We start from the raw sequence: 16,896 nt of genomic DNA on the forward strand, positions 1-16,896 counted from the left end.
GGTATTCTTGAGTTTTCGCTAATTTTTTACATATTTTTAAACAAATAAATATTTGTTATTTGTCTGAATTAATCAATACGATTTTTTAAAAATTTTTAAATAACAGCTTTCGAACTCTGAGCTTGTCAAATTATATTTCTCTTAGGTTTGATTTCATCTAACTTCTTCTACACTTGGTCGAACTATAACAGTTTTGTTTTTGGAAGAATTTTGATAACTTATAATATACACGTTAACATTTCACTTCAATAGTAATAATAGTAATCTTTTGAAAATTTAACTTTAAAATTTAGTATCTTAACTTTAAATTCATTTAACCTATACATGGCTTTTTAGTCATTTTCAATTTTTTAATTAATATTTATGAATATAGAGGTCGCATAAGATTGTAGTTCCTTCTTTACCATTTTAATAAATGACAGTCTTCCTCAGCTGATCTGCTGTTCACGTGGGCTCAAAATGGTCTGACTCAGCCATGTTGTCTTTATAATTTAATAAAAGAATTTAGATGTGATTCTATTCACTGTAAAGGGTTATTACCCTATATCTGTGGCTTTTGCCCAGTATTCATGTTTTTTGTTGTGTTGTTAAGCAATTGCTCTTCTATGAAGGTATTTTAAGAGGACGTAAGTTTTTCACTCATTTTTTTATATGAAAAAAATTTTATCTTAATATGTCCTTTTAGGAAGCTCTAATGATGGCACGTTATGTGTTGAAAGTACTTAGCTGATATAAAATATATTTTTTACATACTATCAAAAGTTTTTTGAAAACATACACCTGTTTGCCGTTTTGACCTATTCAGAAGTGTGTACAAGTCTTGCAATCTTTTCCAATTCATATAATTCATGCCATTTATATATAAAAAAAATAAAAAATATATATCCTTGCTATCGTTCAGGAGAGAATTGGCCCAAGTTCTTCTCGCAAGATATGGAAGTCGTCCCTTATATACAGGAAGACGTAGTCTACATAGACAGAACTTGCCAGATCTTCGTTTTGATCGCTTCGACCATTTGTTACATCAAGCAGTAGAAGGCGATGTGCTGGAGGCAGATGTACAACATCTGGACGAACAATGTGTAAAAATGCAACGTTGATTTGTGTGTTAATTGTTTTATAGGATACCACACCAGACGATGAAAATATTCTCAAATAAATATTTAAAAAAAAACTAAAAATTTTGGTTTCAACGATCCTAAAAATTCCTTAAGCGCCCAGCGTTACCATATGGTAACACCATATAATTTTTTTAAAAAAAGACAGGAAACCTAAAAACTTTTTTTTTATTAACCCTAAAAGTAAAGATTTTTAAATAAAAAAAAACTTAGGCGTTAATGGGTTAATGCTTGCTGTTACCTAATGATAAGGATGAACCTGAAGCTCTGGTAGCAATTGTTAAATTAGTAACTTCGATTTAGTGAGATGTAGTCTTAAATCTGATACCTAGATATTTATTTATTTAAACACCATTATGTTGTTCTATTATCTGACCCTCTAGCTCCAATTTGGGTCTCAGTAGAATTTCTGTTATATATAACACAATACGGTTGTGCCACAAATGGCACGGTCTACATTTATCAAGCTGAGATCCTTGCTGTGCTGCAGTGATCTCAGTTTGGGAACAAAGATGCGGATAGTGAGGTGCTACGTTCTTCCGGTGCTACTGTATGGAGTTGAAGCCTGGACACTGACGCAAGCCACTGAAAAGCGGATTGAAGCCTTCGAGATGTGGATCTACAGGAGGATACTAAAAATATCTTATGTGGACCATGTTACCAACATTGAGGTCCTACAGCGCATGACAAAAGAAAAAGAAGTGCTTAATTTAGTAAAACAACCTAAGCTTGAGTACCTTGGCCACGTGATGCGGAACGAAGAAAAATATCGAGTTCTTCAACTCGTCATGCAGGGCAAAGTATTTGGCAGGAGAGGACCGGGACGCCGTCGTATCTCGTGGTTGAAAAACCTCCGACAATGGTTTGGGATAACCTCCGCGGAGCTGTTTTGCAGAATGATAGCCTTGATGATCGCCAACATCCGGACCGGATAAGGCACTGAAGAAGAAGAGATAACACAATGCATTTTTGCCTTTTTGGGAAAAGAACGTGTTAAATTTTCTGGCGGTTATACTAAACTTGTGCAGCATACCTTTTAAATCATCTTCGCTTTCTGAGATTAGTACTGCGTCGATTAGTATGACACACCGGCTGTTTCGAGAATATAAAATATGGGGCCTATACGTCAATATAAGAGAAAACCAAATATACTTGTATAGGAGAACAGAAAAATAAGTTACGACTACAACTTACAGAGGATGATAAATATGGTTATTGAGCCAAGCTCTGATTATGTATACCTTGGAACAAGAATCTAACAAAGGGCAGGGACAGAATTCGAAATAGAGGAAATAATTATGAAAGGAAATAAAGTGATAGGAGCTTTGGACTCACTACTTTGGTCAAAAACCGCATCAAAAGGAAAGAAAACACATCTATATAATAGCATCTTTCAAAGGGTGGTACTCTTTGGATGTATGTGAAACCTGCAACTGAATAAACGAACAGAACAGAAGTTGCTAGCACTAGAAATGGACTTCTGGCGAAGATCTGCCTGCTTCTCTAGAGTCTCACACATAGCGAATGAACGAGTACGAGATATGAATAGGAAAACAAACATAATAGAAGAAATGCACGAAAAACAACTTTGTTGGCATGGCCATGTACAAAGAATGGAGGAACATCGACTCCCAAAGCTGATACTTGAATGGCAACCCCCGGAAAGAAGGAAAAGAGGCAGACCGAAAACTACCTCGATAAGTGTAATCCAGAAAGCAATGTCTGAGAGAATGCAACCCGTTAACTTTAAATTTTCGGTTGCAGTTCTATAATTTGTTCTTTCCTATTTTGTGCTGAATATCTTCTGATTGAATGATTTAAAAACCATCTTCAGATGATTTCCTGCAAAAGATAACGACTCGCCAACGAAAATAAAATAACCCATAAAATTTGCGCACTTGTACAGGATATAGCTGTAAAATCAATCTCCACCGACCTCTGTGTACGGATAAAGGCAATAAGAATGATGATGATTACCACAATTTATAATTCAGTCTAATTAGTATCATTTATGCGATAAATGGTGCTAACGTAAATCAGCAAATTCTTTAGTACAGCGCGAAACCTCGAAAGCTATAATAAGGAGTTCCACTCTTAACGATGTAATACGCTAAAAATTGTATCCTCCTATATAACTCATCTGCCTCGAAGCAAATAAATTAGACATTAGACGGAAGTCTAATGGTAAAATGAATCCGAATCATACTGTGGAACCACATCCGTCCCTCAAGGCTATTAAATTACCTACCGTTATCACAAAGGTCGTATTCCAATTTTAAATTTCTGCAATGCATTTATATTGTTATGAAGTGTATTTTGCGCTTCCAATTATTATTATATCGTAATTTTATAACCGAAGGTCAATAATTAGAGCAATTCAATATCAGATCAGAAACAAGTACAAGCATATCAAATTCTGACAAGCAATTTATCTCTACTTAACTGCAAATAAAATTGTTGTGAATTTTGCATTTAACAGGTATATTATTAACTGTTAATTATTGCAAATTTGTGAAGCACTCCGGGAATGACCGAGGGACGAAATTTAGCTTTATTAATCCTTATTACAATTGGTTGGGGGCTTCTATATATATTATTCATTATACTTTGCCATATTTTAATTTAAAAATAAAATAATGTAATTAGACCAACGATTAGACGCACAACATGAGTTAAATGCACATCTGTAACGACAGTTGACATTTGATTGATTGACACTGACAGATAATTTGTTTATTTTTTGCCAAACCAGTGCAATTTACATAATACGATTGGTTAGAGGCTGGGCCAATAGCGCTTTTCATTCACAGTCATTTGTTTCGAGCTTCTGTCATGTGTCGTCAAATATTATTATATCTACGTCATACGTCTTTGGTTTGTATTATTGGTATGTACCAATAACGTATGACGTAGATATATTAATATTAAACGACACATGACGGAAGCTAGAAACAAATGACAATCGATGAAAAGCCCTATTCAGATTGATCGTTCCTTCATTGGTATTTCTATGTTTATACTTCTCCGTGCGAGTCCCTCAATAGGAAAGCTTCTTCTTTTTCTTCTTCTTATTTTCCTGCTCCCTATACTCTTCCAGTTTTCGGAGTATGATTCCAGTTTATCATATATCCATTTTTTCCATTCTGTTCTATTCTTTGCTAATTCCTTCGTCTACTCTACGGTTTTTCCTCTTTCCTCTCCATATTCTTCTATCTGCTTGAACCACTTATTTCTTGGTTTGTCCTTTATTCTTTTACTTATTCTATTTAGCAGTCGAGTTTCTTCAATCTTATCCAATTTGTTTTTTTTTTTATTTTTGCCAATATTGGTTCTTGACCGATTCTATTTCTTCTATTTTCATATCTCACTCTGTCCAACTTAGCACTGACTGCTATTTTCCTTATAATAATATGCTTTATTTCATAATCTCTATTGTATTTATCTTTGTTTTCTATTTCTTCTAAGGTAGGTATCGAGTTTTCACTAGCTTGAGTTATAATGGGTTTTGTTGTTATCTTGTAAATGTTCCTTTTACTTCTACTGCAATTTCATTATGTCCTTGTACTTTTTTACACCTGTAAATTTAAATCACAAGACGACACAAACACAAACTCAAGGAAAGAATAGAACGGGATATGGAGAATTTATAAAGAAGAAGTCATTGACGCAACAAAGAGAATTAAAAACGGAAAAGCTAGAGTAGAAGATGGAATAAAACAATAAATGATGAAATAGATGGGCGAGGAAATCATAGTCTGCTTCTGGATCATATGCAATGAAAGAGCCAAAGGGAATTAGAAAATAAAAGGGTAAAGAAATGAAAGAAAGGACGGCTAAAAGAGTTGGATAAATGAAATTATAAAAGGATGTAAAGATCCCAGAGGGATAGGCTACACAGAAGAGAAAATGATAACGAGAAACAAAAAAATAATGGAAAAAGAAAATAGGTATCAACATGGCAAAAAATTCTATACCCTAGCGGGTAAAAGGAGTTTAAAGAAGAAGAAGAAGACTAAGAATAAAATTGTCAAGATTTCAGTTTACCCAGTTGTGTAAGGAGTGACTTTCTTCTCAATGTTCTACTCAAATCACTTACTTATATCTTTTTTATGGCCACCTATTGCAAGGTCAAGTATATGGTGGGTTGCCTGTCAATAAAATATTGATCATCTTGAAATGCACAGGTATATCATTCTGCATGTACAACATAATATTACACTTTACTCATCTTCAATAGATATCTATATTTTTTAATTTATTTTTAAACACCGGATTCATTTTTTATGTCGTCAAAATCAGCTATAAATTCAAACCAACATTAGACTAATCCCGGCTAATAAGACAAGTTTTAAGTTTTTACTGACACAGCATTCATAAAAATAACCAGGTGTAGGTAGAACTTTATTTTTTATGGCTCTGATGACAAAACCAACATTGCAGCTATAAATAAACATTAATTGGCATCTTAAACCAATCAAATATTTATGTGTCTTCTTGTTTTTGTACAAAAATTCACACCGCAGGTTTCTGAACTTAGGTACTCCTACCTATAAAAGATTCTTCTTCTGCTGGTTTCGTGTAGGTGTGGAGACCAATAAAGGCCATCAGAGACTAACAGCCAAGAATGGGCACTAATATTTACTTTCGTTCGTATGGTAGAGAGTAGAGACAATGGATCGGACTTAAAGATGAAGGTTATTTTGATAATGGTCACTCGAAATGCCAAATTACTATAATAATCATAGTAGAAGATAATATAATATTAGAAGCTATCTACAAACTGAAGACGACAGAAAGTGACGACTGTCGAATAATAAGCCTTATGAGCCACCTCTTAAGATCCTTTTAAAAAAATTATACATAAAAGAATATAATATCAAAAGTGAAAGAAGAACACATAGCAATTACATAATTTAGAAATAAAAATGTATACCATTTTTATTCGAGTGCTGGCTGCATTCTCTGATCTGAGTAAAAATTAAGACAGTTTTGGTTTCGCACCGCAACTGAATGAATAAAAATGGTATACATTTTTATTTTTATATTAGTATTACTCCTATAGAGTAACTAGGTCCATTTTCCGTTGGAGCTTTACCACGCTGCAGACGGGGGTTGTGAATTGCATAGTGTAGAATTCCTTCCCTTTAGTCTTCACTGCAGCATCCATTTGGCTTGCATATTGTAGAAGCCTTGGAGGTTGTCACCAGGAAATGGGCCAATAAAGTTTTTCAATTAAAAATGTTTTAAAAATATTTAATTTACAAATATTTTTATTAGGTTGAAAAACTTAGTCTCTTAGTCTTTTACATAATTTAGCTTCAAGGATGCATTATGTACCCGAGAGGCACTTTTTGCCATACAAGTTCTGTTTTAACGATATAGAGACGTAAAATGTGGTATATGTGTGTTTTGTTGATGATCAGAAAGCATTCAACAGAATAAACCTAACGAACTAATATAATTAATATTAAATTCACTTGTCTAGACCGCAGAAATCGGGGTATAATTACGGTGACCATATCTTTTTAAAGAAAAAAAAGTACAAAAAAAAACAAAAATGTATTAAAAACGCAAAATGTATCTTTTTATTGGACAAACATAACTTTTTAGCAATAAAAATAAACAAACTATGTAGCTAAACATAAAAAATTATATCAATTAAACTAAACATAACACATTATATTAACTTTAAAAAAGTTAGAAGACTGCAATTAACAGTTTTTAGATGAGGGACCTGGAATAGCCTCATCTTCTTCCGGTTATTTGTACCATTCATATTTTTCTGAACTTAAAATTAATTTAAGAAGGTCCGGCTTCGACTGAAGTAAATGAAACATTTTATTATAAGTCTCATCAAAATTTGTGTACTCCTGCATCGCTGCCTTGAGAGTGGAAATGGACATTATTTGTGACTTTTCCGACGTCCAATAATTATTTATTACAGCAAATAAACCCTCGATAGCCGCACTAGTACCAGGAAGACAAGAAATAATTTTGCATAATATTTGTAAGTTTTTCAGTTTGAATTGATCTACACACTTAAAAACTTCAAGCCATCGACCCTGACTATTTTTTTCTTCTCTGTTCCACTCAGCAATTTTTTCACTTGTAGCCCCACATTCAAAATTCACAGTTCGTCAAAGAGTTGATCTTCATTTAAAATGGTTGCCTTGATATACAGTTTAAAAGCTTCGAGAGAATAGCAAACATAGTTCCGTGTTATTTCATTTCTTAGATCTATCCATTTGAATATTTTGAACTCATGAAGATTTGTACTACAGTTTTCTAGGTAGGTTACACATTTTGTGTAAAAATGTCTCACTTGTGTACTGAAGTTTTCAGTAGCGGCTTGCCCGTCTTCAAGTTTACCAAGACATTCTCCCACTTTAAACGGCAAAAATAATGCGTCCAACCGATGTTGTAATTTGTTTTTAAGATTAAAGTATTCTTGGGCAGCATCTGCCGCATTTATTTTATCACCTTCTACTTTCAGAATGGCTTTATGAAATTGCGACGCCACATTATGAACAAGCCACATCCACATCTCTGAAATGAGATCAGTAAAAAATTGTCTCAAAATTGTGGGACAATTCTCAGATGATAGGAAATAAGCTTTAGGTGGTTCAAACATTTGTAAAATCCGTTCAATTGCAGGCATCATTTTTAGAAATCGTGTTTTTGAAAATGATAACATTTTTTTGTATTCATAATTTGACCGATTCACAAAATGACTTTAGTTTATCAACTCTAACAGTGTAAATATAGAAATGCTTATAAATTTTCACTGTTGGGACTTCGATACCAATTGGTAAAACATCAGTAGCACGTTGAATACTATTGTTGAATATGTGAGCAATACATCCATCCGATTAAAGGTTTCCCGCAAGAATAATTAGTCAATTTAGTGAATAAATTATTAATACCCTGTCTTTTCATTCCACCAAAATTAGTATTTGTGTTATTGTTATCTGCTGTAATTTAAGTAAACGTGCCAAATATAAACAACTGAGAACAGTATACAAAGATATTTGTTTAAAAATAGTAAAAGATAAAGTTATTTTTTTAGAAAAAATAAGTACATTTGCGTGTCCTTAGAAAGGTTTTAAAGTACATTAGGACAATATTTAAAAATAAGTACTGTCCTACTTAAATAAGTACATATGGTCACCGTAGGTATAATATACAATGTCTATTACGAACAAACTGTTAGAGGTAACGATCATTTAAGAGACGACATACAAATAAAAAGAGGTCTGCGACATGGGTGTATACTGTCCCCATTATTATTTAATATATGTCCAGAGCACGTTATGAACCTAGCGCTAACTGATATAGACGAGGGAATACTTATAAATGGAAAACGACTGGACAGCAAAGATACGCTGATGACACTGTAATTTTTGCAGACAGTCTAGCTAGAAGATCTACAGACGCTTGTCTCTAAAGTAGCAGAAGAAAATATATACGTTATACGCAAAAATAGGGCAACACCGGGACAATTGTTAGTAAATCAATAAGCTCTTTCTGTTTGGGTGCAAATTTGAGCAAACAGTGGGACAACTTAACTGAAGCATCACTGAAGAAAATATGGTTCTAGGCACCCATGTTCTTGTAATACTATTAAGGAATACTTATTTGATATTGTTAAAGATATGTTTACTTACTTATCCACGCCCATAGCGGTAAGGTCTCCTGCTGTATTATCTTGCCACTGGAGTCGAGGGCTTCCACGTGGTCTTCTTTCAGTTGGGACTTGTTCCCCATACCAGCCTTGCTGTCCTTTCGTCGGAATGTCTTCTGAGGTGTCATGCCCATTGGAGCCTTCTGGACTTTATATCTTTTATTATGTTAGCATCTGGGTTCTTCAATCTCTTTGTTATTTCTTATCCTATATTGTCCTTTCTCACGCATAGGCCCAAAGATCTTTCTTTTTTAAAAATAAAAATCGACCTGTTTCGAGATTTTTCCTTAAAGTCGCCGGCTTACGAAATAATGAATTTATGCGTTACTTTATGGACGCACTGTATATGTCCCATTCTCAAAAAAGGTCATAAGAGCGAATGCAAAAATTACAGGGACATAGCATTGCTAAACGTCGCATACAAAATATTGGCAATGCATATAAAGAATATAATAAAAAAAGAACGAGAGATAATTGGAGAAATAGAAATGCAGAAAAATTTTTAGAATCTATCTAACACTACGAAGAATTACGAATCTATTTAACAATACGAATTTTTAGAATTTATCTAACACTACGAAGAAGATAAAATCCAAATATAAGTAAATAATGAAATATCAGAAAACTTCCTAATAAAAAAAAGGCAAGGCGACGAACTTTCACATTATTCTCTAGCCTTCTCCTGGAAAACGTACTGAAAAGGGATTATATCACCCAAAACTTCAATGCCTGGCGTTCGCTGATGATACAGCAATAGTAACGAGAAGCAAACAGGAAGTGATACTGATGACTAAAGAAAAAAAGAAGAAAAACTATATATTAACGACATAAAAACAAAATAATGTGGCATACACAGACCAAGGATATGTAGAAAAGAAGGTGGAAAATTGATGTAGAAGAAGATCTAAAAATTGAAGCATGAAAGCAATGGTGAAGAAGGGATGGAGGGGAATAGTCAATAAAGCTATGGGCCTACTAGGCTCAACGCGCTAATTATTATTATTATCCAGATTTAGCCAAACGGCCTACACTCCCTATAACGGGAGTATTATTATTATTATTATTATTAATTTTTGTCAAAATGGTTTAAAATCTCAAATAAAGAGTTTCTTTATAATTCATTGGTTTATGTCCAACACCATACTGTGTGAAAGCTGAGACTTCTCAAAGAATTACTTTCAGAGCAACATTTAAACAATTTTTATTGTTATAAAAATAATACAATTTTAATGTGCCAGTCCTGATCTGCACGTCACGTTAAATGTAAATGTGGTATTCGCGCCATGTAGTGCTTGTGGAACATTACATAATAGGAGATTCTTTGGATATTTACTTAGAGGAATACCATGTACATGCTTCTATTCATATAAAGTAGAAAGAAGTGTAGTGTGGCTTTTTTGAACTATTTCAAATTCTCGCGACCACAATGTAGGATGAAACATGTTCAAATCGTGCACTTTGTATAACTGATGTGCTTGCTATTACAAGAATTGTTGGAAATGAAACATTAAATCCGTATAAGATGATTAAACAAAGTGACAAGAAAATAGTACAAGAGTAAGTAAAAAAGGAAAGAAAAATCCATGGAAAAGAAAAATAATCAATCAAGAGAATAAAAAATAGAAAAGCAGCACAGTAGTTAAAGGTGAAATCTTCTGAAATGCACCTTCTTACCCATAAGAACAAGAACATAAATACCCACGGGAACATTTGGACATACAATTTTTAGGCTGAGGAGGATTGGTCCATGGAGATCAACGACGAATCTTCTGTGCCCTAATGCTCTCCAGGCATTCATCCACTCCCCCTCACAGCATGCTGACGCGCTAGGGGAAGTTCCTCCTCCTCCCATTCCTTGGGGTCTTTGTTATTGTATTGTTAGCTTGCTGCATAGGCGGCTCTAGAAACAAATTCCTGGAGTTCTAATTTAGTATGGAATACCCCCAGAAAGGGGGTCCGAAAAGTTTTTTATAATTAGGTACCTGGAAATCACGTTTTCTGCTATTCTAGCACTTAAAAACTGGACCAATCAATGCTTGTTTTGAAAAATAAAATCTATAATAATTGTCCTCCCTGAATTAAGTTATCCCACCTTTCTTAAAATTAAAAACATACCTAGTTTAGTAGTATTGTATAGGATTACACTTAAATTTTTAAGGTACAAAGAGAAGACAAAAAATGAACAAGTTTATTGTTATTATTTAAATTGTCACGGTACATTTTACATTAAAAAGATTAACTATTTTTATGTCAAAGTATAAACTAAAGTGTCTATATCAAGTGCAATTTTCTTTTCTTCATTGCGAACCTTTCTACAATTTCGTGGGTTTGAATCTGTTCTCTTAGTATTGTCTTCTCTATGTACAACAAAGATAAGTTTGAAAATCTCTTTTACAGCATTGAAGTTCTCAGCCAGTTCTTGATCCTCCTCATAGCAGAGAAACTTCTTTCGCACGATGCTGAGCTTATGGGAATAGAAGCAGCTAGTTTAGTTGTCTGAAATAAATTAGGAAAGGTTCCTTGCTTAACTATTTCCCTTAACTCTTCGAACTTTCCTCTGACACGAATGACCTTTTTGTTCTTTTTATTTTCTATCAAATTCTTTTGTGGCTGTGACAATAATCTAGATTTAAGTAAATTATTAGCAAATGCCATTTCTGCTTCAAGTAAAGTAGTGTCTAATCTGAGTGTCCCATCATAATGTTCAAGAAAGGCTTTCGATTTTTCAAAACTCAAATCGAACAGTCCATCAACAGCTTCAGCTAACTTTAGTGATTATTCATTGAATCTTTGATTGAAACGTTCAATAATCAAGGACCCTCCAGTAAACATGAGTTCTCCAAATTCTTGCCACTCCGTCTTGACCTTCTCCCTGATCTATTTCCTCCACTGCTCCGACGGTTGACATTACGGCGCTGTCTCTTAAAAGAACACTCATTTCTCTTTTACTTTTTAAATTCCTAACGTTCACCAAAGAGATGTCATGCTTTTCAGCAAAATCTGTTATTTTTGTACAGATTTTTGAAAATTCACTGCATTTTTCTTTTAAATATTTAATTGTGTTTGTGTATAATTATTTATTTCGTAGTTTTGTTTTGATCAAGTTAATTTCATAAAATAATCTTTCCACACTTGCATTGCTGTGTATCAATGTAAATAAGATACAAAATTTTTAAGCTCTGGAAAGACAAGACATTTTCATTTAAGGAGAAATCAAAGTTTGAATATTTTAATTCTCTAAAATCTCTATCTAAAATATTAATGTCGGTAACTAGATTTGGAAACATTAAGCCTAGGTTACTTTTCTAACAAAAACAAAAATTTTTGGGGGGCTTAGCACCCCAAACCCCCCCTTTAGCCGCCAGTGGCTTGCTGTCTCCATTGGCTCCGATTCTATGTGATATGGACGGCTTTATGTAGGGACTTTCCCACCAGTCTTCATTTGGTCTGCTCATTGTGTTGAAGATGTCTTCGGCATTTGGTCTTCGGCCTTCTACATTTCCTTCTAGTACCAATAGTTTCATGGCCCCCATTCTTCTAGCAACATGATCGAAGTAATTTTGATATGATCGGATTACTTTTTATAATCGCCAGTCTTTTTGTGAAGCTCTTCCAGAATTGATTGGTTGGTTCTGGGTTCTGTCCAGGACACGCGTGCAATTTTTTTTGAAGACCCACATTTCGCAGGCCTTAATCTTACTTCTCTAAATTTTTTTGAGGTTCCATGTTTCAGCTGCGTATGAAGCAATGGTAAAAATTAGGGCATTGACTAACCTGAGCTTAATATTCTTTGTTATTGTTCGATCTTTCCATATATTAATTAATTTATGCTAGTCTATGCTTGACTTCTGAGAGGCGATTGTTGGTTATCAGTAGATAATTATTTGCCCTATCTACGATCATTATTTTTGTTTTTCTGGTGTTAATCTGCAGTCCAATTTCTTTGCTTATCCGGCTTAGTCCTTTAGTGATGGTAATCATTTCGACTTCATTCGCTGCTAGTATAAGTGTGTCATCTGCCTATCGCAGGTTACCAATTTTTCTACCTCCTATAGTGACTCCTGCATCCCATTCGTCTAGTACTTTCCTCATTATATATTCAGAATATATGTTGTATAATAATGGTGATAATATGCAGCTTTGTCTACTTCCTTTCTTTGTTTTGATCCCATCTGAATATATTCCTTGTATGTACTTTAACTTTAAGCAGATTATGCAGAATTCTTAATAAGTTAAATAGGTATATTATGGCACTACATTTTTACTATTCTCCAGAGGGGATCTCATTTTACTGAATCGAAAAACTTTGTGTAATCTACGAAACAAAGCAGCATTTATACAGTGCACTGGAATAAGAATTACCCCCCTTACTAACTTATATATTTTTAGAACATAAGCAAAACGCTCGGACAGGTCGATTTTTAAAATAATCATAGTATACTATAGCATCAATGTTTCGAACTTTACGCGATCCCTCTTCAGGTGACAGGCATAACTTTGATTTTTTAAATGGGAAAGTACATCATGTGACACCTCATTTAAAAGTTTTTGAAATACTGATTACAAAAATGTATAATACTTTAAACTTTTTTGAGACCGTAGGCGCAAAATTACGAATTATTTTTAAATAAATTAATTTTTTCGAATCCTGAGAAAACTAATACTTAGGAATTTTTAAAAAATTTAAACGCAGAATGAAATATTTCAGTATTATCGAGGGTCGAAAGTCCCTGAGAACTTCTAATAATGATTATTTTAATAAGTCACAGGGGTGAAAAAAAGAGAAAATTTAATCTGATTTTTAATTTTAAATATATCATTCAAAAGAAACTTTTTGTTCATTCTAAGGGACTTTCAGCCCTCAGTAATAATGTAATCTTTTATTCTGCGTTTAAAATTTTTCAAAAATACTTATTAGTTTTCTCAGGATTCGAAAAAAATTGCATTTAGAAATAATTCGACCGAAATTTTGCACCTACGCTCTCAAACAGGATTAAAGTATTATACATTTTTGAAATCAGTATTTTAAGTGCTTTTAAATGAGGTGTTACGTGATGTACTTTCCCATTTAAAAAAATCAAAGTTATGCCTGTCACCTGAAGAGGAATCGCGTAAAGTTCGAAACATTGATGTTATAATATACTATGATTATTTTAAAAATCGACTTGTCCGAGCGTTTTCTTTAGGTGCTAAAAATAAATAAGAACAGCAACAAGAAAAAAATATGTATCTGGTGTATATAGACCTTGAAAAGGCTTTTGATACGTTACCTAGGCAAACATTATGAGAAATATTAGAGAAGAGTAATAAAAGACTAGTTATAGAAGACTAGTAATAAAAGAAAGTTATAATATACTTTGATCATTTTAAAAATCGACCTGTCTGACAGTTTTGCTTATTAGTCCTGTAGCCAGGGGGGTACAACTGCCTCCTTAATTCAGATAGACTTACCCAAGTTTTTTTTATATATTTTGACCCGTAGAATGCGAATTTTTTGGGTAACAGTTGATCCGGATGTCGATAAGATTGTTATAGACAAATAACTTGAAGAATTACATAACAGCGATTTCTCGCAAAACAAGACATGTTTTTGTATTTCTTGGGTCATTCTAAGCAAAAAATGTTCTGACAAGTTTTTTCGTAGGATGCATAGTTTTTGAGATAAACGTGGTTGAACTTTCAAAAAATCGAAAAATTGCAATTTTTGAACCCGAATAACTTTTGATTAAAAAATAAAATAGCAATTCTGTTTACCGCATTTGAAAGTTCAAGTCAAATTATAACGGTTTTGATTATTTGCATTGCTAAAAATTTATTATTTTATTGTTAAACAAAGCTATAAACACCTAGTGCGTGAGTGATGTTTTCAATGATTTCTCATTTAAAATCGAACAAGTAGGTAGAGTAGCTACAAGTGCAAGCAAGGCAATTTCTACGTAGCATGCGTTAAAACGCATGTATTAGGCACGGGAAACATTATGTGTTTATAGCTTTGTTTAACAATAAAAAAATTTATTTTTAGCAATGCAAATAATCAAAACCGATATAATTTGACTTAAACTTTCAAATGCGGTAAGCAGAATTGCTGCTTTGTTTTTTAATCAAAAGTTATTCGTGTTCAAAAATTGTAATTTTTCGATTTTTTGAAAGTTCAACCGCGGTTATCTCGAAACTATGCATTCTTCGAAAAACCTTGCAGGAATATTGTTTGCTTAAAATGACCCAAAAAATACAAAAAAATGTTTTGTTTTGCCAGAAATCGCTGTTAAATAATTCCTCAAGTTCTTTGTTTATAACAATCTTATCGACATCCGGATTACCTGTTACCCAAAAAATTCGTGTTCTACGGGTCAAGATATATAAAAAAAAAATGGGTAACCCCATCTGAATAAAGGAGGCCGTTGTACCCCCCTGGCGACAGGACTGTATGTGCTAAAAATAAATAAGTTAATAAGGGGGGGGGGGGGTAAAACTTATTCCAGCGCACTGTATATTGTGTTCAATCGCTTTCTATGTTATCTGTCTGGTGTTTAATATCTGCTCAAGTGTTCCTTTTCCTGGTACGAATCCACATTGTTCTTCTACTGTCATAATAATGCTTGTCTCTTGAGAGTCTTGGGAAACGAGACTCTCACTTGACGTCTTCTCCACGTGAAGTCCAGGCTTCTTATCGTTTTTGCTTTCATAAGTCTTCCAGATCCTTTCAGTTGAGCAGACCCTAGAGTCTCAACACTAGGCTGGGAATATAGGCCTTTTTGGCCAGGTTTTTTGTTATTTTTTTGGGTGGCCTAGGCATTTTTATAATGGTAGGGGAGCAAAGTATGCTAAATGTGCAGTCACTCGTGCGCTTTGGGGACCTATTGGGTTGTGAAGAGTAGGTCCTAAAACCAAAAAAAGTTAAGTAAAGTTTTCCATTTTAGTGGGCGCTTGCCATTTTTTAATTTAATTTTCCATTTCCAACAATCGTTTTTTCCGATTATAACGCCATCTATCCATAATTCGAAAAAATGTTTCGAATAAAAGTTACTTATTTTTACGTAAGGAATCCAAATCTGCAATAAAAAATGAGGGCTCCTATTAAGGATTTTAATGTAACATCCCACCCCACATCCATGGGGGGTCGTGTTTGGTACCATTCGATAGATTTTTCAAAAATATTGAATAAGTGTATTTTACAGTTTTTCGATCTGATGTTCATTTCGCGAAATATCGCGGGATTCGTATTTAAAATATTAAATTTACCCCCCACCCCTCTCCGTGGGAAGTCGTGTTTGGTATCATTCGATAGATTTTTAAAAAATATTGGGCACATATTTTTCAGTTTTTCGATCTGTCATTCATTTCGCGAAATATTCGCTTTTTTCTTGTGAAATTTTGGGACTCACCCATTTCCTTACGCCAGGCTCAAATCGTCAGATTTTTGAAATATACACTCTTTTGCATGTACTTAACTTACCTTATCTTAATCTGACAATTTCGAGTTTTTTTAAGGATAGATTTTTTTTTTCGGGCCCCCCTTAACGAACTCCCCTGTGTTAAGAGCCAATATATGGTAGAGGTACATCTGCAGGGTACCAGGTTTCTCCCATATGCTAATCTGACGCGCTCGAGTAACTGCAAAAATCCCCGCTTGGGCTCCCCTACCATAAAACATGTTAAGGCATTTGCGTGACATGAAAACCCTGCCACTAGATAAGATCTGAGTCAGAAAGTTTACAAGAACTTTATATTTTACTTGAAGATATTTAAGAGATGAGTTAAATTTAAGTTCTTCAAACATAAAGATGAATAAAACTAAATCATCTTTTAAATTCTTATTACAAAATTTAAAAATAACAGGACCGACTATTTTTTAAAAATCTCGTCACACATGGAACTCCTTAAAAATGTTCATTATGTGTCTATTTTGGTATGTTTCTCAAGAATCCTCTAATTTGAACAAATTAATAGATAAAACACCGTTACTTAAGTCTACCGTTAATATACAAAACAAATTAATTAAAACAAAAAAAAAACAATACCGAAAAAATTTACGAATCTGTATTTTAAAGGAAGCGTCCATTTTTATTACTGCCATTAATTAGGTTCTTAAAAGTT

The 16,896-nt window shown here is 33.5% G+C and overlaps 1 protein-coding gene across 30 annotated transcripts in view; it reads left to right on the forward strand.

Annotated features, from left to right (window-relative positions):
- Positions 1-16,896, forward strand: part of LOC114327495 (uncharacterized) — a 677,364-nt gene that overhangs the window by 254,944 nt on the left and 405,524 nt on the right. The window lies entirely within an intron of this gene.

The sequence above is a fragment of the Diabrotica virgifera genome, chromosome 4 (genome assembly GCF_917563875.1).
Source record: "Diabrotica virgifera virgifera chromosome 4, PGI_DIABVI_V3a".
Lineage (NCBI taxonomy): Eukaryota > Metazoa > Arthropoda > Insecta > Coleoptera > Chrysomelidae > Diabrotica > Diabrotica virgifera.